This window comes from Ptychodera flava, chromosome 11 (genome assembly GCF_041260155.1).
Source record: "Ptychodera flava strain L36383 chromosome 11, AS_Pfla_20210202, whole genome shotgun sequence".
NCBI lineage: Eukaryota > Metazoa > Hemichordata > Enteropneusta > Ptychoderidae > Ptychodera > Ptychodera flava.
In genome coordinates, this window is record NC_091938.1 from 19,396,817 (window position 1) to 19,419,753 (window position 22,937).

A 22,937-nucleotide genomic window follows, 5' to 3' on the forward strand; every position below is an offset into this window, starting at 1 on the left:
TTGATTTTTACTTGAACGAGGATGTCTTTTCGGTTTTTCCCTTTTATATGTATGATACATTTTTCTGGAAATGTTGTGGCCAGTGTTTGACCGCCCTGAACCCTGAAAATGCATATTTAAAGATTAAAATATTTAGGGGAAAAAAATCCCGCCGACCTACCTACCATATTTTTGAAAACCATGTCATCGTGACAGCAAATTTGGGGGGGGGGGGCTATGTGACAATCATGTACTTACTTCATGTAGACGTCGACATCGTTATCACTTACATCTGTCTGTCTGTCTGTCGCTCAGTCTGTCTTCCTATCTGCTTACAACCTGTTTGCCTGCCATCGTTCCATCTCTCTCTCTCTCTCTCTCTCTCTCTCTCTCTCTCTCTCTCTCTCTCTCTCTCTCTCTCTCTCTCTCTCTCTCTCTCTCTCTCTCTCTCTCTCTCTCTCTCTCTCTCTCTCCAAGCTCTCAAACACATCACTATCATCATCATCATCTAACATTGATGTCATAAAGCAACGTTGTCTTTTAGTGTAATTTTCCATGCACAAAATCATAATTTTCCTGAACAGTACAAGGAATCAGAAGAGTAGGGATAAAGTGTAGAGGTACGGCAGGAATAAATTGAATAATGTGAGGTACGGCAGGAATAAATTGAATAATGTCGCACTAGGGCGCAATATCCCGTGGTTCAAATACGATTCAACACAAATAGTGGAGCGATTGACACGGATTTCTCTCATAATTTCACACTTTTCATCATGTGGATGTTTTAGAGTGGGAGTCACAGGTAAGAGTAATACGATAAAATCTTACCTTGAGAACATATGATGATAATGATTATGCTGATGATAATGATAACAAGAATTGCTACAGCGAAGAATATGTATTAACTTCATATATTTATTGATCGTATACAAAATGAACAGTGTAAGAGTTGCCATCGCCATTATCATTACTTTTTTCTATTAAAAGCAAAAAAAAATGTGAAAAATAGCTGCCTAAAGTGTCATCCCTTGGTTTTCCGAGTAAGAGCACATGGCTTACATGTCACATCCATGCACATTCACTTCAGACTCATTATAAAGCAACGGCAATTAGAGAGTAGAAACAGGCGTACTTGACTTGCGTTATGTTATATTCTATTATAGCTTTGTCAATACCAGTGAATTTTGTGAAATCATACCCCAAGATTATCACTGATAATGTATCCGATTATCCAGCGCTGTGATCCAGGGTACCCCTCTCGGCCCATAATGGACTCGAGAGCAAATTTTACACTCCATACTACTCGGCTGCGGCTCGTATATTATGTCGTGCAATGGGCTGGAACGGGTACATTATTGCTTAAATAAATCTTATCTCACACAGGTAAGAAAAAAATCAATTTGCTGTCTATCAAATTTTCAACCCAAAAGGGCAGGCATGCCGTTGCAAGCCGTACAAGAGCGGATTCGCCGTTTGAATATTTTGTCAAGGATGTTAAATGCATGGTTGTGATCAAACTACCGAATTTCTGATGTCCTAGTTATACTAAGAAAATCACATTCTCGAGACAGTGCTAAACATACAAACGCAAATTTTCTTTCAAGAAAGTAAATTGAGGGAATACTCTTTGTGTTTGACTTCAACATTCTCCCACTGAAGGTGTTCTGACATTACAAAATGATTCGAATTGTTCTGAATAAAATTGTCGGAAAATATGTTGAGAATTGAAAACTGTCAAGTGTGATATTGCGAAATCCTGTATATTGTCTTCGGTCAGTCGGGACTCAAACCAGCCAGAGTTTTTCTCGTGACAGAGCAAACGGAACACCCTCAACGGTAATTCACCAGCTGTCCTCAACTGACAATATAATCACCTGTTTGTGAAACTCCTTATGTTCGTAAAGACCAATGTCACATTTCTCTTCCAAGGTTACGTCAGTGTCGATGAGTCGTTGTCTCACATCCATGTAGAGAACCGTATTGGTCCTGAAAGACAATGAAAACTAATTAAGAGTATGGCTTTAATGTTTAGAAAACGGGATGCTTTACCCTTATATATAGGGCATTTTGTAGAAATGAACAAATTCTATAAATGAGCACATTCTCAAACGTCACACCTATTGTCAGTTTAATGAGCTCGTTCTAAACTTGGCAATTGAAAATTGTAAGTTTATTGAAATATATATGTGTCTTTTGGTGCTATAGGTATTTAATTCAATTAACATAACGGCAAAATCACTTATTATAAGTTTCACTCTAACCTGGTTGGAAGGCATACATCGTGTACAATTCATATATGAAGTCGTAGTCGTCTTGTAGTAAGTCAAGACGGCTTGTTAGCCTTTCGCCCGATCTAGTAGACAGGCTGTCTTCTATTTCCAACTTGGCTCTATTTCTTACACGAGCTTCTTTTAATTTCGATTTCAGCAATGGCAACACTCTTACTTCAGCGTGTAGTTTCACTCCAAGCTTGTCTGAAAGTGGAACAAAAAACTTTCCTTTGTTCTTTTATGTGGTTCATCGCACAGGTACATTTTACTATTTTAAATTTCGCAATTCAATCACGGAAATGAGATTTTCAGAACACATTATGTTCTGTGTTATTCTGACGAGTTTGGCATAAGATTATCGCAAATGTACTTAATATCCAGAACGCTCTGTTACACTCAGTATTAAACTAAAAGTTCTTCATTCGCGCATTTGCAAACATTATGATTTCATTCTCATAAAACAATGTCAACTGTACCTACTTAGTTCCGAAATCAGATGTCTTGTAATATCTTCTTCGCCGGCTTTGGTGCGACAGAAACATTCTTCGCAATGGCAGATCAGTAGAACTTTATCGAATATCGGAAAGCGTTTGAACCAAAGACGTCTAGATACTTTGAAAAAATAAAGATTTACCATGTTGTTAAATCCAGAGTCTATAAAGTCCTTGGCTCTCAACATGTCGGTGATCGGCCCAGAGTGATCACAAACCTTCAGTATTGGAAAGCTGTCAACGTAGAATGCTTTTAAGGGGCTGTTGTCGTATGTGTGCTTTCCGTCCGAGTCGGCGAAGGATAGATACTTTGTCTCCTCGGCGGTGTAATTAAGTTCGCGTACAGTGACACGAGTGGTCAGTAACGGATTGCAGTGGACGTCCAACTCTCGGGCGTCTTTATCTCGTTTGCCGAGCACCAGAACATTTGAGGCTCGACTCTCCGACGGAAAAAGTGGCAATTTTATCAGATACTCAGCAATGGCTGATACTTGTTTTTCGTTGAATTTGTTGAAGATGGAAAATATTCTATTGTGTTTGACAAGCTGCGTGGAAACTTTATCGCGAATTTTCCAACTTTTGACAAACCTTTCCGCCACCAATTTACCATTCAAGCTGTCAGACTCATGGTCTCCATAAATAACGACCAAAATTGAACCTGGAATGATAAAATCACATAGCCTTTCAATTTGCGTTTTGGCTGTGTCAAGAAATTGTGCTTTAGTCGTTGATTACAAGTTAATTCAACAGTGAGAGCATTGTAAGTAACAGTGCTGCTTCCGGGCACAATTCCTTCTATATTCGAATTCAGAAAAACGCAATCTGAACAATCTGAATATAGAAGGCGAGTGCCACAACTGGGCTACTCCTGTTAAACTACTGGGCTGCACAAAAGCTACCATCACGGGGTTACGCCCCTTCCCAAGGGAGATGGTCGATCGTTATCAATAACTCTGCCATGTATCTAGCCCATACCATGTCGAAATACGAAGTATTCTGTTTGTCAACACAGCCTCTATATATCTACAATCACCATTGCGTACTTTTTAGGGATTATTGCACAAAGTTTGGTCGACATCGTGTTGTATTCGATATCGTGTCCATGTTTGACTGGTTGCGCAGCAATGAGTCAAAATGCGGACACATCACGAGAATACGACGCGGTATCGCCCAAACTTCGTGTAATAACCCCTTTATCATACATGCATGCTTTGGTTATGACTGTTTTCCGATCGATGTTCCGAAATAAGCGACAAAATCGACGGAAATCGACCTTGCTTGCTTCTCGATATACTCATAGAAAGTTGGTAGCTAAAGAGTGATGGCAACAAGGGTAGATGCACAACATAGGCTGGTGTGTATAAAATGAGTTTGTTTTCGTGTTTTAAAAAAGGCTCGCAAAAAATCGGGTCAAAATCGAACTCCACTAGCATTCAAGACAGTGCTCGATCGAGTGGCCACACAGCACACGGAGCGAGCAAGTTCATGGACATTTAAAATGAGGATATAGTAGCCGTACCAGTCAGTTCATCTCCAAGAATTATGCATTTCCTTAGACGTCACATATGCCGAATTTACCATTTTAGAAAGGAATTTGCATAGTGGGTGGATTATGGAAACTTTGAAGTGAGTAAAGGGTAGTAACTCATTCATTGTAACACGGTCCTCTCAGAGTAGGGATCGTGATTGTAATTTTAATGTACATGTTGTTGCACTACGAATGAAAATATTTCAAAGGTATTTACATCACCTGCTTGTATATTTTCGTTACTGGCTTGCCTAAATAGAACTAAACTTGCCCAACACGAAAGTTTGACTTTCTTTGAATATCTTATACCCTGCACTTTGTACTCGAAACTTACACGGTCATGATCCTCACTTCTCTGAGTCACTGTACGAATTGGAGAAATGATATAAGCTTTATATGCACCTTCTCTGCATGTCGTGTATTTTCAAAGGCGTACTCGAATTCTTGAGGTTCATTTACATCTATACTCGATATAATTCACTACCTGAATATGAAAACTCGTCAATAGGAAACTTGCCATAGAGTGGCTCTGTAATGATGATGCTTTGTTCAGGGTTGTACTCTTCAGCAGAGGGACCGTGAACGATGACAGGTGTCAGTCGCAACACATACAAATTTTTAATGCGTTCTTTTGTTTGTTTTTGGTAAAGCTATGCTTGTGGCATTTCTGCATGTACCTAAGTTAAATGCCAAACAAACTGGAAGAAAACAACAAAATTTGGCCCATAATTATAAATGACGCTTCGAAATGTCAGCTGTTTTATCTGTTTACCATATAAACATACTGTACCGACGCGTACGCCTAGCTTTAAGTAAATCCGGTTTCAGTAAAAATAATATGATTCATATTTTACATGTTACATGTTAAAATACCGGTTCATATCAGTACTGTCTACACATTATGAATGGCAATACAGGCATTACAAGTATGATAAATAACAATATTATAACCAACAAAATACACGTTCCAGCAGGGTTTATCATCGTAAGTGAAGTAGACTGTTTTTCGGAATGCTGTATAAGATGGAGCTCATTCCGATACATACCAGGAGCAGAACACGGCCTACTGACAATTTAGCCTGTAACAAATACCTTTTGGTTTAGTAGCACTTTGAAATAGTACATCCAATTCTTCTCGGTGGTCAATACTGCTGTCTCGTTTGGATTGCACAAGACAAATTCTACTCTGCCTTGCATCAATCACTATGACCGCTGTTGTTGTCATGGCTACACCAGTTTGTTCTCTCTTTCTGGGATCGAGTTCGAATCTGTTGACGACGACCTTTCCTTTCAGCTGCTTGTTGTTTCCGATCAATCGTTCCAAAAGAGATTGCACGTTCGTCGCCGCTGCCTGGAATGACTGCAGTTTGGCGAAGACAAGCACTCTGTGCGTCTCTCTTTCTGCCATAGATGGGTGTTGGTTGAACTTTGCGCGAGCCACGGCTTTTAAGTGTTATCACCCGATGATTTGAAATGAGTCTTGTCGTCTGGACAGATGTATCGTGCAACTCAAACGACACAATGAATGTGCTCGAGTCACGCTTTCGAAAATTGAATGTACCGTTGACGGAAGGGCTATATCACGTACGCCTCTTTCAAGCATTGTAAACCATTTTGTGTGTGCAGCTATCTTTATTTGATTTCCACTCCAGAAAAAATATGACCTATCACCAGTGGCGGTCACTTTGTTAATGGAAAAGATAACACAAGAGCGATATGAAAGTTATGTCAAGAGTCACGATACTGCGGTTCGCATGTACTTTGTAAATTCCACAGCGAACCATTAATTGGTCATTGTTTTACAAAGAGCTACAATAGTATATACAACATTGCAATCTTGGAAGACGCGTCCGCCAAATAAAGAACCATTTGATCTCAAAGGATCAAGAAACGTATGTCAACTTGCCTGCCCTGATTTACTCTCTACACATTTTTACACTACATAGGCATGAAGATTTCTATGCTTTGCGAGACTTCTTCATATAGGGTCAGTCATTTTCATCATTGTTCCCTACAAAACTTTGCTTTTTTCAGAAAGGTGTAGACTCCTGAGATGGTTATTCCGCGGAACATTAACTTTATTAGTGATATTGAATACATGTAGAATGTTTGTGGAGTATTAATTCCTGAAAAATCCGCTCTTACAATAAACGACCAGTTTTTCGACGCCTGAGCTCAAATAATTCCTTTTCAAATCATACTCTCCTAATGGTACCAATGACTATTTCATTTCAGCCAATCCGATATGATCTTCAAAATACATATTTAAATTTATATTTACTCAAACTTTCTTTGCTTCATCAATGTTCATGTATTTCGCCGGACCTTTCAAATTGTTATCTGAATAATATAGATCTATTTTTACGAGATACGTACTGTATTAATTTACATGCCTGGAAACAGTGGGACGTTAGCGGAGCAACTGTAAAATTGAACACTGAATCGAGAAAAAAGTTAACATAACCTAACGGTACAAAGCCAAACAATATTTATGGTTGGGTCCATCCAATGTTCTTGGTTAGATTATTCTGTCTTTCTTCCGAAAGTTTTCGGTGACCATTTTCCCGGACAGAGCACAAACTTAGCGTGAGCACCAACATTTTGTTGTTGTTCAATTTAGTGGTGTGACAATCCCAGTGACATTTTCTTAGTGTTTAATGTAAATTGCTGAGTACAGAGTATACGCCAATGCGCTGGCAGACGAGAAAAGAAAAGGCAAGCAAATAAACATCTCTTGGACAGAGATGAAGAGATTCAATCGAGGCAACATTATATCGACTACATTGAGCAAGACTCTACTAAGACTGAATATGTATAGTTAGATGAGGCGTTTATTACAATTTCCATATATTTTGTCTGTTACTATTTTGTTTTGACATCTCGGTATATGCATCAAAGTCAAAGTCATAATTAACGCGAGACAAATGAATAAATTCGGCAGAGACGACCAACCAGGCCAAATTTCTTGCCTCCGATCACCGCCAAAGAGTGTGACCGCTGTCTCTTCATTCCGTTGTCAGCATTATTTTACAACCATGTGGAGACTGGTTCATTTGAATGCCCTTGATAGATAAATAAAAGATAAAACAAAACACGGTGTAAGAACTTGTTTGATTGAGAGAAACTACTTTCATATGCATGGTAAAACCAATAATATCACTCCTATACGCTTGTAAATCCACTATGTTACAATGTAACTGCGATAATATCAATCTTAATACGATTCTAATTAATGTTCCATAAGTGTAAAGTAAGTGTCGTAAAGTTATAGCTCGAAGTGTAGACTTGCTCCAAGTCTGTGGGCATATAAGTATCAAAACATATAATAAATTGAAGGACTGAACATAAGCAGACCGTCGCGCTAATGGTACGCTGTTACGTAGATCGAGGGGTGAGCGCCTTGACGCACATTTGGCCAGCCAGTAACTCAGCTGCCGAGGAAAGCTAGGCGACTGGGGGCCAGTCGAAGTGCAAACGGCGTCGTTTACTGCACGACATTAGTCGAGTCGAGTTCGGGGGAAGACAGCGGTGGACGAGAATTCAAGGAAAAGTGCTGAATGATCACTTGAATTGCATACCTGCTTGCAAAGTGCTCATGTGCATGTTATACAGATCAAAAATAAAGCTATCATCTAGATTGAGTAATTGCAGGCATGTTTTCATGTGACGTTTACATTCATATGAAAGACTGTTTTCTTCATCAATGGCGTCTTCTATTGCCAACTTTGCCTTCATTTTGACGTCACCGTCTTCGGATTCAATGTTCGCCAGTGTTACCACTCTTGCATTTGAACTCAATTGAATTCCAAGTTTTCCTGAATTAAAAGAAGACACATGGGCTGTCAATCTGATGCATAAACCCAAAGGTTAGTTTGTCCAATAGACTCCCATGTATTGTAATTGGATGTTTAGGGTGAAATTCCAAATCACCGCACCCCTACCGTCACTGTCCAGTGCCTTATGTATGAGAACCTTCAAAATAAGAAAGTCGTACTCACTTAATTCCGATTTTAGTCCCTTCTCGATGTCGTCTCTTTCTAGGGTTGCTTTGATAAAGCAGTCTTCGCAATGACATACAATCAAAACCTTGTCGAATATCGGAAAGCGGCTGAGCCAAAGTACTCTGGGTATCTCAACAAAGTGGAGATTGATCTTGTTCACTATTCCGGAGTCTTTTAAGTCTTTGGCTGTAATCGAGTTTCTGGCTTCTGGCGAGCACTTACCGTCGCAAAACTTCAACAGAGGAAAATCGTCCGCGAAATACGTCGTTACGGAGCTCGCTTCATTGTTGCATTGCTCATCGTCAAGCGAGGTATATTTTAATTCATCGACGGTGAATTGGCCTTCATGTTTATAAACATAATGATTTAAAAAGGGATTTTGCTGAATATCGTCTGCTTTTTGGTGTCCTTGATCTCTCTTACCGAGAACGAGGATATTAGAGCTTACTGTTTGAGTTGTCATGAGGGGTGACCTTATCAGGTAGTCGATAATACTAGCTCTCTGCTTTGAATTAAATTCGTCAAATATGGAAAATATTCTGTTCTGGTTCACCAGCTTCATCGCTAGTGCATCATTAATTTTCCAGCTCTTCAGCCAATGGTCGGCGACCACTTTATCGTCATTTATGCTTTTAGATTTCTGATCTCCGTATATAACAGCCAATATAGAGCCTTCAAAGGAAAAAGAAAAAATAAACTTGTAATTTGTATATCAGTATAGTGTGTGACAAATATTTTTTTGCTGTCATCTACGGGCTTATGACTGTGCAAGTCTTTGTAAAAGGGAGTGGGTAACAAATGTGATAATGCTACATACTTAAGGTAGTATGCACCTCGAAAGTGAAACACTTAAACTTTTGCTCAAACTTTCCTTAATGAAACTTTCAGCAACTCTCTTACCACATCAAAAATAAGGTCGGGAGTCACCATGCAAATTTTGGAAATAGAGAAAGAAATAACTCAAGATTTACCGATATTTAAAATTCAAAATGGCCGCCATCCTTATGTTAACTCTATGGAGAAAAAATACAATTTTCGATTTTCGAAAAACTAAGAGCTTTAAAATGAACCCCCACAAGAAGTACATCAGAAAAGAATAGCAAAAGTTTGAAAGTCCAAATATCTTTCCCCGAGGCGCGTTCTACCTTAATGTAAAAGTCATGCTTATTAAATCATCATCTGCTGTCTAGTATCAGTACGTACGTCAAGCAAAAAATTTGGAACATTTATCTACTATGAATAAAAATCTTTGGTTATTTCTCTTGCTACCTTTGAGTTATTATTTCTGGAGTATTTCTCGTCCATAAATGAAAATTATAATTTCATATTGATTTGTTTGAAAAAGAGTCGATCAGTAAAAAACCAATGTAATAACCATAAATTTAAAAAAAGATCTTGTGATATGAAATCCCTGTACCGTTTGGCTTTGTAGCTGTTCTGTACAACATGTCGAGTTCGCTGCGGTGGTCGATATTACTATCTCGTTTCGACTGAACGAGACAAACGCGGCTCTGTCTGGCGTCGATGACGATGACTGCCGTCGTACATACAGCTGCACCTGCCGGTACAGAACCTTTTCCTGTGCAGTACTGTTTGACTGTAACCATACCGTTGAGATGGTGGTCATTTTCGATTATTTCCTCCAGTAGGTGTACGATTCTCTTTGCAGCCTTTTGAAAAGATCTAAGCTTAGCGAAAACAAGCACTCTATGTCCTTCTGACATTTTCCTCGCATTCACCCGGAATAAGCAATTGATTGTATGCAACATTAGCTGTGGCAGCATTGCCTTGTACTTTCTCGTGGCATCGTGTTGTACGTGTACAATGATAAGCCTATCGTTTAGGAGGACGTAAATCGTGCAAGGTTGATGGAGATTTATCACGGTAAGTGGACGCGTACTTTCCCAGTTCAGACTACCTGAGACAGGACACAGTAATTAATTTTCACCATAATTACTTTATTGTACTTTCAAGACTTACACATAACACAATGGTCAAACAACTCTTTAAATGCCTATCGGTATAATTTTAAATGCCTCCACGGCGAACTAAATACAAATTCCGTGTTCGAAGGAAAATCCTATGTGTTACGGAAACAAGTTTTGCGTTTTCATTGTGCCAAAGTAAAACCTTTGATAACGATGAAATTTATCGCAATATTCAATATATCGAAAATATGGGACTGAAAATAGGAATAAATCAATGTCTTATAAAAAAAGATGCTGTAATTCCTGATTAAAGAGATTGTAGCAGTAACTTTGTACAGTATTGTCATTATTGTTTGTTCTATATAGCAGGTATTTCTTCTTATTCCTCTCCTTAAAGTATGTTGGCAAACAAAGTATTGACCGTCCATGCAACTCTCAATGTCTGTAACATACAGTGTTATTGTTGTCAGAGGAATTTTAGTCCTGGCAAGTTAACGTAATTGTTATGGTGGCCGTCTACTTAAAATCAAAAGTATTTAATATCATTTTTCTGAATTTTGCATATGCCTTACTCTCATTAGTTATATCAACAAAATGAATGAACAGAAAAGGGAGTTCCCTTCCTAATTTTAAAGTTAGGCGGTCCTAAAGTATCTCTACACTTTTCTTCAATAAGGCTGCATTCACCAACACCTATGAGGGAGATTTCGGGGGAGAACTTGGAAAAAAAATGCAACACGCAAGGGGGGAATCTGATCGGGGGCGACTTCAAATTTTATAGCAAGTCAAAAGTGGGACTTGAACATATTGCGGGTTTGTTAGGGTGGGCGGTATTTGAAAAAATCTGAGAACTTTTTTTGAATCTCCCTCGCCCCCTAGAGGTGTTTGTGAACGCAGCCTAAATAATCTTTTTTCCCTCGTTTTTGATGGTTTCATCAAAAATACATACCCACACCTTGTCAGAGAATACAACCATTTTTTCCGATTTTGCGTTCGTTGTGTTCTCTGAGGCTGATTAAGCATATCAAAAAATAAGCAGAAAAGAGGGATTTCAGTTCTGATTTTTGAGTAAGGGGTCCAAAATACTATAACCCTACCCATTGCTTTTTCTGCCATAAATGGGCTCCTTTTTTGTCATCTTTTGATGATTTCAACAAAACACACACCTAAAACTTGTCAGGGAGTATAGCATATGTTGTGCTTTGATATATCTTGACAACAAAAGTAAACATAAAAGGACGGTTGCTGTTCTGCTTTTAGAGTTACGAGGTCCTAAAGTGTCCCTTTGTCGTGTACTTTCAACCAGAGGCAAGCTTACTACGTCATCGTTTCTTTGATAATTTCTGCAAAAAGCACGGCTGAACTTTATAGGGAATGTTGCCATTTTTCTAATTTTTGCATTTTGTGTATGGTACGGCGAATATATGACAAAAATGATGCGAAAAGGTACTGTTTCCATATTGCGTTTTGAAATACATCTCATGGAAATATGCCGCGTACCACTTTAATTTACGCAGCTTACATTTCTGTGAGACATTATCAGCTCTAAAGCATGTAGGGAGCTGATAAAGATTACAGTATTGTGTTTCCTGCAGTAAAGGGTTCTAAAACATTCCTTCATGAATGGCCCTTATATTTTATGAGGAAAAGTGGGTGTTGTTGATCACTTGATGAAGTTGCGAGATGATATACTTCTCAAAGGCACTGAGAAAAACTGCACAGCCAGCATTTTTGCAGGCTATTTTACACAAAAAAGAATGATATTGCCATCTATCTTAAAATTTTGGTCACTGAGCAAACATGTTGCGTCAGAGAGAGAGAGAGAGAGAGAGAGAGAGAGAGAGAGGAGAGAGAGAGAGAGAGAGAGAGAGAGAGAGAGAGAGAGAGAGAGAGAGAGAGAGAGAGAGTTAGAGAGAGAGATGCAGAGACAGAGACAGAGAGACAGAGACAGAGACAGAGAGACAGAGAGAGACAGAGACAGAGAGACAGAGACAGACCAGCAGACAGACAGACAGACAGACAGACATAGACATGTAGACGGACGGGCATAAATGGATGGACAGACATACAGATATAGCGACAGCGACATAGATACAAGCGGAGATTGCCAGAGGCACGGTGACAGTGAAATAGAGACAGACAAAGGAAAACAATGAGATAGACAGATAAAATTCCGCAGGAGAGATACAGAGAAATACAAGGAGAGGCGAGAAAGACAACCTTCTCTTCCAGGACAAGGACCATCATTATTAACATTAGATGAATTTACTAGTATTACAAGCATCGTATATCGAACGTCGCGCGCTCCGTAGGATTCAATGGTAACTCATCGATGACGTCGAGGGCCGCATAGTCATCACTGGAGTGAAGGTGAACCTGAACTACTTTCAACTTGACAAATTTAGATGCAAAAATTTTGAAATTTTATGTTTTGCATAGGAAATCCGGTTTTAGGGGAATTTTGCTTACAAAATTGATAAGCCGCACAACAGTAGTTTAGATATATCAATGTGCCATTCGATGATGAAAATCGTTCCATTTTTAACGGATTTTCGTCTACGATGGCAATGAAGCATTTGATTATCATTTGCCAACAAACCTAAATATTTTGAGTTAAAACTGTGTATGAGAGGCATGTAATAAAAACATAGCCCAAACAAGGGACTATGTACCCTCAGGGCAGGAGACCATTTGCCCTCCTTACGTCGGGCAAATGGTCATCCACCCTCGGGCACATAGTCCCATGTTTGGGCTATAACATGTAAAATGAGCCTGTCTACTTATGACAAGTGGACTGATCCTGGGATGCAAAACACAAAAACAGCTACGTGACCTTATGGACCAGATGCATTCTAACTTTTAGTACCAATGTACCATGTAACAACGTAAGAGGGAAAATTTCGCTATGATACATTTGCTGAAATAACATGGATGCAAAACTGACCCGCTCGACATATTTATTTTATATGTATGTAAGTGGTTACTACATTCTCTGGGACTTGCAGTCATTTCGGAAAAAGATCGACGCCAGTAAATTTCCTAAGCACGCTATCGATCCTAGCTATAAAACAGTTGATAGGTGAAACATGTTTGAATACTTTTACTGAATAACACTTCAGCCTTTGTTTGAAGGAATTTATAGGCTCTTGAAGAACACTTCGTGATGTCTCCCAAAAGTTTGTAGTGTGCACACCCATCTACAGATAAGTCTAGTGGTGGTGGTGACTCTCAAACAATCAATTTGTGAAATGACTTTGGAGTGCCTCAAGGTCCGCTCCAGTTTGTATGACAAACAAAACGTTGATTTTAAAATTGCAACCATGGCAAGTATTTTGCAAACAGACTAGAAAAGGTACTCCCCGGTTTGGTTCATGAGACATAAACAGCTTCTGTCAAAAAAGGTACATTGGAGATGTAATTAGACTGATAGGAAAATTATGGATTATACAAAACAGCTAAATATTCCAGGCATTCTAATTACAATTTATATACAAAAAGCATTTGATTGCTTAGAATGGTCCTTTTTTAAAGCCAATAAAGCTTTTAATGTTGGCCCCTTTTTATTCATTGGGTAGAAGCACTTTACAAAAATACACAGAGCTGTGTGATGAACAAAGGGAGATCAGCTGGTTATTTTGACTCTTATACCGTGGCGTTAGACATGGTGATTGTCTCTCACGTTTCTAAAAATAGGGTCTTGACAAAATATCTGTATGTGTCTGTGCCCTTAGCTTGGACTTTTCTATTTCCTTAAAGTCAGGGTCTTGCTGCAACTTTTGCATGTGTTCCCTTAATTTGGGTCTTTCAGTTTCTTTAAAATCGGATCTTGCCGCAAGCTTTGCATTTGTAACATTAACTTCAGTTTCTCCAGCTATCTTAAAGAGGCACTCCCACTTGGTAACATTTTTAAAACACATTTTTTAATGCCAACGGTCGATATTTGACGTGGTGACTGCGCGACTGTGGTGGCGGGGTTAAAATCGTAAAAGTCAAACCAGCCCGTAAAAGGCATGAATCCCGTCTGAAAACACCACAGCTATGGACCCACAGCTAATAATGACCAAGCTGCCGATGAGGGTTGGCAATTTGTAATTTGCGCCGGGTTAGCTGTGGGTCCATAGCTATGGTGTTTTCAGACGGGATTCCAGCCTTTTATGGGCTGGTTTGGACTTTTACGATTTTAACCTGGGTTAAAATCGTAAAAGTCCAAAGCAGCCGGTAAAAGGCAGGAATCCCATCTGAAAACACCACAGCTATGGACCGACAGCTACATGTGTGCAAGAATTATACCAGACCATACTCGAATCCGTACACTACATTGTAGGTTTTCTTCATTTGTACTAGTAGCCAACAACTTTTATAAAGTGTTAAATTTGAGCAAAATAAATGGTTCCATGGCCAGAATATCACGTGACACGTACAATGGTGAAAGCACTCTGTTCACATCAGCACAGTCCCTCTTTGGTGTGTAGTTTACTGCCCGTTTGGTGCGGTGAAAATCATATAGATTACGTAAAAAGGGCACTTTCAGGTTACCAAATTTAATTTAGTTGTACTATATTCTCTACATCATTATGAATATCTATTTCATTCTTAAATATGGCCACGCGCATGAAAACCTCTTAAACTTATATGGACCTAAATCAAAGTCTTTCCACCGTGACCTAATTAATTAATTAATTCACGAATAGACAGGTCTCAAAATCTCAGTGCGTAATAAACGTTATGACTTAGAGGCATACTGCGCTTCGACAGAACTTTTCTGGTCTACTATACTTGTTGGGGCTCATCTTGAAGCTCTTAGCGTCAGGGAAAAAATACCGTCCTAGATTGCTCAAATCGAACATGGTGTTTTTCCTAACAGAGTTAACTCAGGTATGGTGGCCATTTTGAATAAAAATGTCCGTAATTTATTGAAACATTTCTTAATGAATGTTTCAGCAGTATGTATATGCATGTATGTATGCATGCATACATGTATGTATTTATGACATTCCTTTGCGTGTCACTGTGGGGGTATCTGACAACATAAAATATTTCGCAGTCAACCACTTAACCTGAATTACCTCGGTAGGTGTAGATTTCTGTAAGTTCCAGGCAAATTTACAGGAGGACATAAATATTGATCGTACAGTCTGATAAAATTTACTGAAGATTTTCTCAACAAGACAAATGTAATCGATCAAGTTTTTAAGAACTTTCTGGGGTTACCTGTTGGTACTCAAGTTTGCATTACAGGCACTGCAACATCGTCCATCGGTTGTTGGGAAAATGAGCGGAATCCAGAAAAAAAATGTCGACTCCCATCAGTACGAGGCGCCTGTGGACATGAGTGTAAACATTTATGTACGCTATAAAAATGGCGGGACAAGTCCGACTCAACTCAAATGCACAAGGGGAGAAGTTGTCCATAATCTTGCTGAGAAGATAGTGAGCAATTTAGAGCTTTTCAACAGTAAGCTGCTGACAGAAGGCGACATCGGCCCGGGCAATGTCATCTTATACTCTGTCGACGCTGAGGGGAAGCCGTCACCGGCAATTCACCCGCGGACTCCACTAACAGACATAGAGAAGTTGGACTTGGAATTTGATACCGGTAGGTATCCAGTCCCATCTAACACAGAGAAATGCAAGATGTAGGAAACATTTCACTCTTGTCGCTTGAGGTAACGCCATTAATGTTAGACCCATTCAGTTGACCAAATGAATCCATCGACAATGAAATCCATGGAAAAAGAGATATGCCTCTCGCATAATGTGTACATTAGAATAGCGTTCCAGTGTATAACTTCATGTGAGATTTTTACCAAACAGTTAGGGACTGGTCAGTTTCTTCGGCCTGGGGGGGGGCGGTGGATTCATGGGGGGTCACCCTGTTTTTGACTTTGGTGATAGGGGGGTCACCATGTTTTTGAAATGCCCAATAGGGGGGTCAGTGTGTTTTTGAATTTCGACACAGGCTCATCATTGCCTAAAATGCATCGTGTCAGCCACAAATTTCACCCAGTTGCATTTTTCGGCGCGCCCTTCGGGCGCGTAACTTTAATAATCAGACATATTTTCAGCACGCCCAACTTTAACATATCAGGCATACATATATCAGAGATATATGTATGTTCAATATTTTTCAGCGTGCTCTTCAAGCGCATTACTTTAATATATCAGACATTTTTCAGCATACCCTTCCTGTGCATTACTTTAATATACAAGACATATATATCAGAGATATCAGGATGTTTCATATTTTTCTTCGTGCCCTTCGGGCGCCATACTTTAATAAATCAGAGATATATGCCAGAGATATCTTGATGTTTGCTAAGTGAAAGTGTACTATTATGAAATCTGCATTTCATATGAAAAGCATGACAAATTCCTGATACTTTTCTGTTCTCTCTATGAGAATTCAGTATGAGAAAGCAACATGCACAAATATCAATGTTACAAGAAAAGGTCATCTCAAACTCTGCACACATCAGATTTGGCTAAAATGCCTCTCTATTGTTCCTCAGGAGATTTAATTGGATGGCTGGCAAGTCTTAACACCCATCAAAGTTTTTGATTTACTGCTTTTTCCTGTTTGATATTAATGATTGACATCCATTTCTGTACAACAGTTCAGGACATCTGGTTGAGCATAGAAAGAGTGAAATACATTCACAGCTCATTCAAAATGTACTGTATTCAAACTTTAAGATTGACACTTTGAAATTCCTATCTTACAACTGACATGCCAACAATTTCATTAAAACACAGAATGACTTAAAATATAAATGTATGTAAAATATAACATATATATATATATATATATATATATATATATATATATATATATATATATATTATATATATATATATATATATATATATATATATATATATGCGGGGGGGGTCACCCTGTTTTCAAAATTTGGAATAGGGGGGTCACCCTGTTTTCAAAATTTGGAATAGGGGGGGTCAGCCACTTTTTGACGTCGGCAAAAGATAATCCACCGCCCCCCCCCCCCCGGCCGAAGAAACTGACCAGTCCCTTACATGTACTGAGTTCCCAGTTGATGTTTGTTTATGAATGTGTCTGAACAATTACACAGTGGGAACCTACGGTAACTGTTAAGCAAATGTACGGCCACTGACATGTAACAAGAAATACTGTAACTGTAGTAGATTTTGAATCAAATGATATCCCAGACCCAATATCGCAGTAGAGTGATGATGTACAGTTACCTTTTGTTGTTCGTTCTCTGCTGGAAGTGAGAGTAACATCTTGAATGTCCGCCAAAACTGATTTCTGCTTAGGTTGGCGAGGGGGTTATTTGGTAGATTTGCGTGAAGGAGTATCTCTCGCCTCGAAACATGAGGGAACATTGGGTTCATATCGATCATTTATTCCTTGTGTGACCCTTTAAAGGCTGCATTCACAAACACCTCTGGAGGGGTAGGGGAAATTCCAAAAGAAGTTCTCAAACGTTTAAATCCCCTTTCTGACTTGCTATAATTTTGAATTCTTCCATCCTCAAAGGAAGACAAAATGTAGCCGATACAGTGTTTCGTCCAAAAATGTCAAATCGTAATACATGGGAGATAAGTGGCCAAACTATCATATTTTTCCCAATATAAAATTTGCAATGGTTTTGCATATATAAACCCTGGATCATTGAAATAATTTGTACTTGATTAGAAGAGGGTGATTACATGTGCATATGCGTGCATGAAATTTGATTTTGGAATTTCGCCGAAAATGTTGATCCACTATATATTTTAGTCAATGAGGAAACTATGAATATTTTTGCAGCAAGGGTGTTTCAAAGTTTAGATGCCGACAATAAATACGATATTGGAATTTTAAGGTAGTCTACACGTAATCTACAACATGTTGTCCTGTCAAAACTTGCTATATCTGTAATATGTGTAAAGACGTACCGTAATCATGACAAATGAATCATAATCCGGACTTGAATTTAATTTTGAACAATAACAATGTTGACCGTACACATCATTCAGTCCATCATCATTCAGTCCATCATCCAACGGGCACTAGCCCAATTACAGGATGAGGTACGCATAACCCACTAACCCCAATGGAGCACTGAGGAGTAAAGTGCCTTGCTCAAGGGCACAACACCGTACTGGAGTCTCGAACTCACCGTCCTTCGACAGTGAGTCCGTTACTCTGGACCTACCGGGTCTTGAACCGGGTATCGAACTCACCACCCTGTGACAGTGAGTCCGTTACCCTATCCACTGGGCCACGGTGCCTCCACATATGGCTGGACTTTTCATCACGCTTCAGGGAGTAGAACAAGAAAGAACAGTGGATACACAAAACCAAACCACCCTAAAATTAGCCAAACGTTAACGTAAATTGACAACCTAACACATATTTCATATCAATCAGAGACAGTTTTGTTTCGAGTCTCCCTTTTAAGTCCAAAAATCTCTTTAAGTACCCCTTACACATCCTTGATATTTTCAACCCCCCCAGTCAATTTCCCCCTCCCTCCAAAGGTGTTTATGAATGCTGCCTACGTTATTTTACGTGGTTCAAAAATTAACATTCTTGAATTTCAGATTTTCGCCTAGTGCAAATTATCCACTCGGAGAGCACAAGGCCTTTTCTTTGTCGAAAGGACGAGACGATTTTTGACCTAACCAACAAAATTGCAAAACAATTGGGAGACTTCAGCTTTCCAACTGACTACCTAACAAGCATAAAGAACAAACTTGGGAATAAAGGCCATATGCGGATTTACCAATATCCGACTGTTTCTGGCAGGAGTGTTCCACTCGACCAAACGGGAAAGATTGCCGACTTCGATCAGGATAAATTTACTTTCTCAGTTGAGTCTTTCCAGAAATACATCACCATAAGTAAGTCACAGTTCTGTTAGCAATCGAATTGGAGTTGAACGTGGGAATGAATGACCATTTGGGCTTACTTGCCCGACTTGTTACTAGGCCTCTGTGTGTGAATAACACCGACTGACCAATGTATTTTCTGAAGAGCGTACCTACATTCACCAGGGAGATATATCAGTATACGTTTTCGGGTCAGTCTTCCCCGCACAACCACCGCTAAAATAATTCGAGTCACAAACTTTAAGTCTACAATAAGCCAGATGTGAACTGAATGTGCTCACGTGTTTTACAACAGGCTCATTAATAGTAGTACGCTTCACAGAACAATCAGATATCTGTTATATTATTATATCTAGCAGGTTTCATCAACTTTCGCACAGTACTTTCAGAGTTAAATCACCAATTACAAAACTTTGTGTAATATGCAAATAAGCTGTTTATTAACTTGACACTGCTAAATGCTTCATGGGACAATTAGATATCTATCAGATCAAATACATGTAGCACGTTTCATCAAATTCAAAGCTGTAATTTTGGCGTAATATCATTAATTACAAAGTTCATTAAATATGCAAATGAACCCTTAATTAACTTGACACTCCTCAATGTTTCATAGCACAATTAGATATTTATCAGATCAATATCTGTAGCAGGCTTAACAAAATTCGGTGCCGTAATTTTAGAGTTATATACCTAATTACAAAGTTCATTAAATATGTAAATGACCCTAAAATAACTTCACATGCACTACTAAATGCTTTACAGTATCTGCAGCAGATTTCATCAAATTTGGTGCATGTATTTGGGAGCAATATGACTAATTACAAAACTTAATAAAATATGCAAATGAGCCATTCATTAACTTGACACTGCCCAGTGCTTCTCGGTATAATTAGATATATATCAGATCAATATCTGTAGCAGGTTTCACCGAATTGGGTGCCGTAATTTAAGAGTTGTATACCTCATTGAGGGAACCGTTCGTTTCTTTTGACTGGTTGCACATTAATTTCTTCAAAAAATCAGCCAGGCAAAGATTCCAAAGCACTTTGGGATCTGCAATATTTTTTTGTCGGAATAATACCAGTCAGCTTCTATTGAGGGAGTGCCATATGACGATAAAAAACTATCGAAATATTTGCTGGCCATTTTTTAAATCAAAGTTTAAGTCCGATTTGAAAGCAACAAAAATACATTTACTGTTTCAGCAAGAGTTTTGTGTCATAATTTATTTCCGTTTCATTTCTGTTTTTCGACTCATGGTTTCATTTACACGCTCCTATATTTCAGATGATGTTGAGCAAGAGATTTATGGTCAAAACATAGTCTTCTTTGGTGTTCCAACTCATGGAAAATCATCGACTATCAATTCTTTTGTTATGGTAAGACAAATACTTCTTTACAAATTTAAATGTCTTCTCACACATTATGAATCGATTCCTTAAAGCATATAAATAAAACAGTTACACATGTTTGTTTGTTCAGTTTATAGGATTCCATGTCGATTCCAGACCGTCATTTTTACCATTGTATGTATAATTCTCAAACTTAAAAGGGTCTAATTCTTTCAAAACCTATATACAGTAACTTGTGTATATCTGTTTATGAAGACATGGTTCGGTGTGACTTCTCGGCGGAATTTTATTTGCACTTTTCCGTTCTCATGCCGTTCCCTCAGATATCAAGGATCGATTTCTCTAAATTATGACTTTAGTTACTGTTTTTAGTCCGAAAACTTTGCACACTGATGAATATATAACAAATGTCATTCAAAACCAACGCGCAGAGAGAGAGAGAGAGAGGAGAGAGAGAGAGGAGAGAGGAGAGAGAGAGAGAGAGAGAGAGAGAGAGAGAGAGAGAGAGAGAGAGAGAGAGAGAGAGAGGGGGGAACAAGGAAGAAGAGGGATTCAATTGATTACGCTAGTCGATATTTCATTTGTTGAGATAGTTTCTAGCAAATATATTTGTACACTAGCTTCCATACTTTTCACATTGAAATGCAAGTAACTGTTTTAAGGTCTTGATGTCGTCTTTGAGCGAGATTATATTTCTAACCCAATCACACGGTGAGAAGGCATATTTAGTCATAAAAAAGCACAAAACAATAAATTTAAGATAGTGAATATTGTTGGTAAAAATTTAATATTTTTATGTCCTAATTGTATAATTGCCAAAATACCAAACTACACTCCAATCCTGATGATGATTGTATTCGTGCCGAATTCACCCAGTTGTAGTACAGACTCTCAGAAATAAGTCTAGCGGTAGCATTGCACAATAACATGAACGGTAGCATTGCACAATAACATGAACTTTCATTACTGCCTCGGTGGACTCTCTAACAGTATTAATAGGAAGGGGTTCGACTGTGAGCTTCACAGCAGAGTACAGGCCTTCAAGCGACTCACGTTTGCTTGGTGCTTCTTGATTTACAAAACTTTATACTAAAGTGGATCAGGTCCATATGTTACTGATGTTGTTTTATAACCTCGGCGATCGGCCTGCGATGTGTAAAAATAAGCCTTTGCCATCGACAAATATAAATGCGTCTTTGTAAATATAGGCCATTTGATGCGCAGTTACAGTATTACAGCCGCGGCAGACTGTCTAAACTGTAAATAATGGGAAGGGGCTTATTTACTGTTTAGAGAGTCAGCCGTATAGGATTCGAGTGCTGTGGGTTACTTTTGTCAGTTTACAATGAAAAATATATCGATTTTTTATCAAGAATATTAGTAATTATAAATTTATTAATAACAAGGTCTGTACTACAAGTACATGAATTTGGCTTGGGAAGTGATCATCATTCAAGATCCGAGTGCAGTAGGGTACTTTTGTAAGTCTACAGTAATGACAAAAGTACTTAATTTTGTCAAAAGTATCATTAATCATAAATTTATTAATTTTCTTACACTCTTGCAATGACTGGTAGCGCCTTATGGCCCTTTGGTATAGCTTGGCCTTTACATGAGATTTCAAGGTTTGTGGGTCCGCAAGAGCATTTCAATTGTAACCTAATGTTATCATTTTTTCCACTACAATGTCGCAACTCCAGGCTATCACCGGCGAAAAAGGTCCAGCACAAACCTATCCTTCCGGAAATTTGGGTACACCCGTTTACACACCTTATCAAGTGACAATAAATGGGGCAAAGTTTTGGCTCAGCGATGTTCCTGGATCTTGTCAAAGGATAGACACAAGCGCACGTCAAGATGGAGAAGAAAAACGGAAAAAAGCCATAAGGAGAATTCTGGATGGAAAATTACCTGAAAGAGTTCATCCCATAGAGTACAAGTCTAAACTACCAATGTTGGATAAAGGCTTTGTGAAGCCATCTGCCGTGGTAATTATCCACAAATGGGACGCCGACATCGATGAATTCGACAGCGTTGTTTTATCTGAAGCAAACAAAATGAGTAAGTCTTTTGGTTGGCAGCTTCTTAAGGTGTCTCCCCCTGTCAGGTTCAAGAAGAACATGTCCTTCTGAGAAAACATTTATGCTCAGCCTGGTATACTTCTTGTACAACCGATGTCAAAATTTGTGGGGAAAAAAGTTTTCGCAGTCTTGTTTTTGCAAAAAATGTTATTAAATTTTCTGCCTTGCGTTGACAGAGTGCTGATCTCTACTGATTATCAACATCGATATCAGTGATCCTTTGCGTTAATCCAAAAAAGTGACATTTTAAGTCTTGATTATATGAAAGAACATACTTAAGCTACATATAGTTTAAACGTTTGATTCATATGTGTTCTGTTTTGTAGAATGAAGTTTCTTGTATTTTGTATTTTGTAGAATGAAGTTTTTGTAGAATGAAGTTTTTGTAGAATGAAGTTTCTTGTATAACCGAAGTTTCTTGTATAACCGATATCTGCAAAAGCCTTGACGA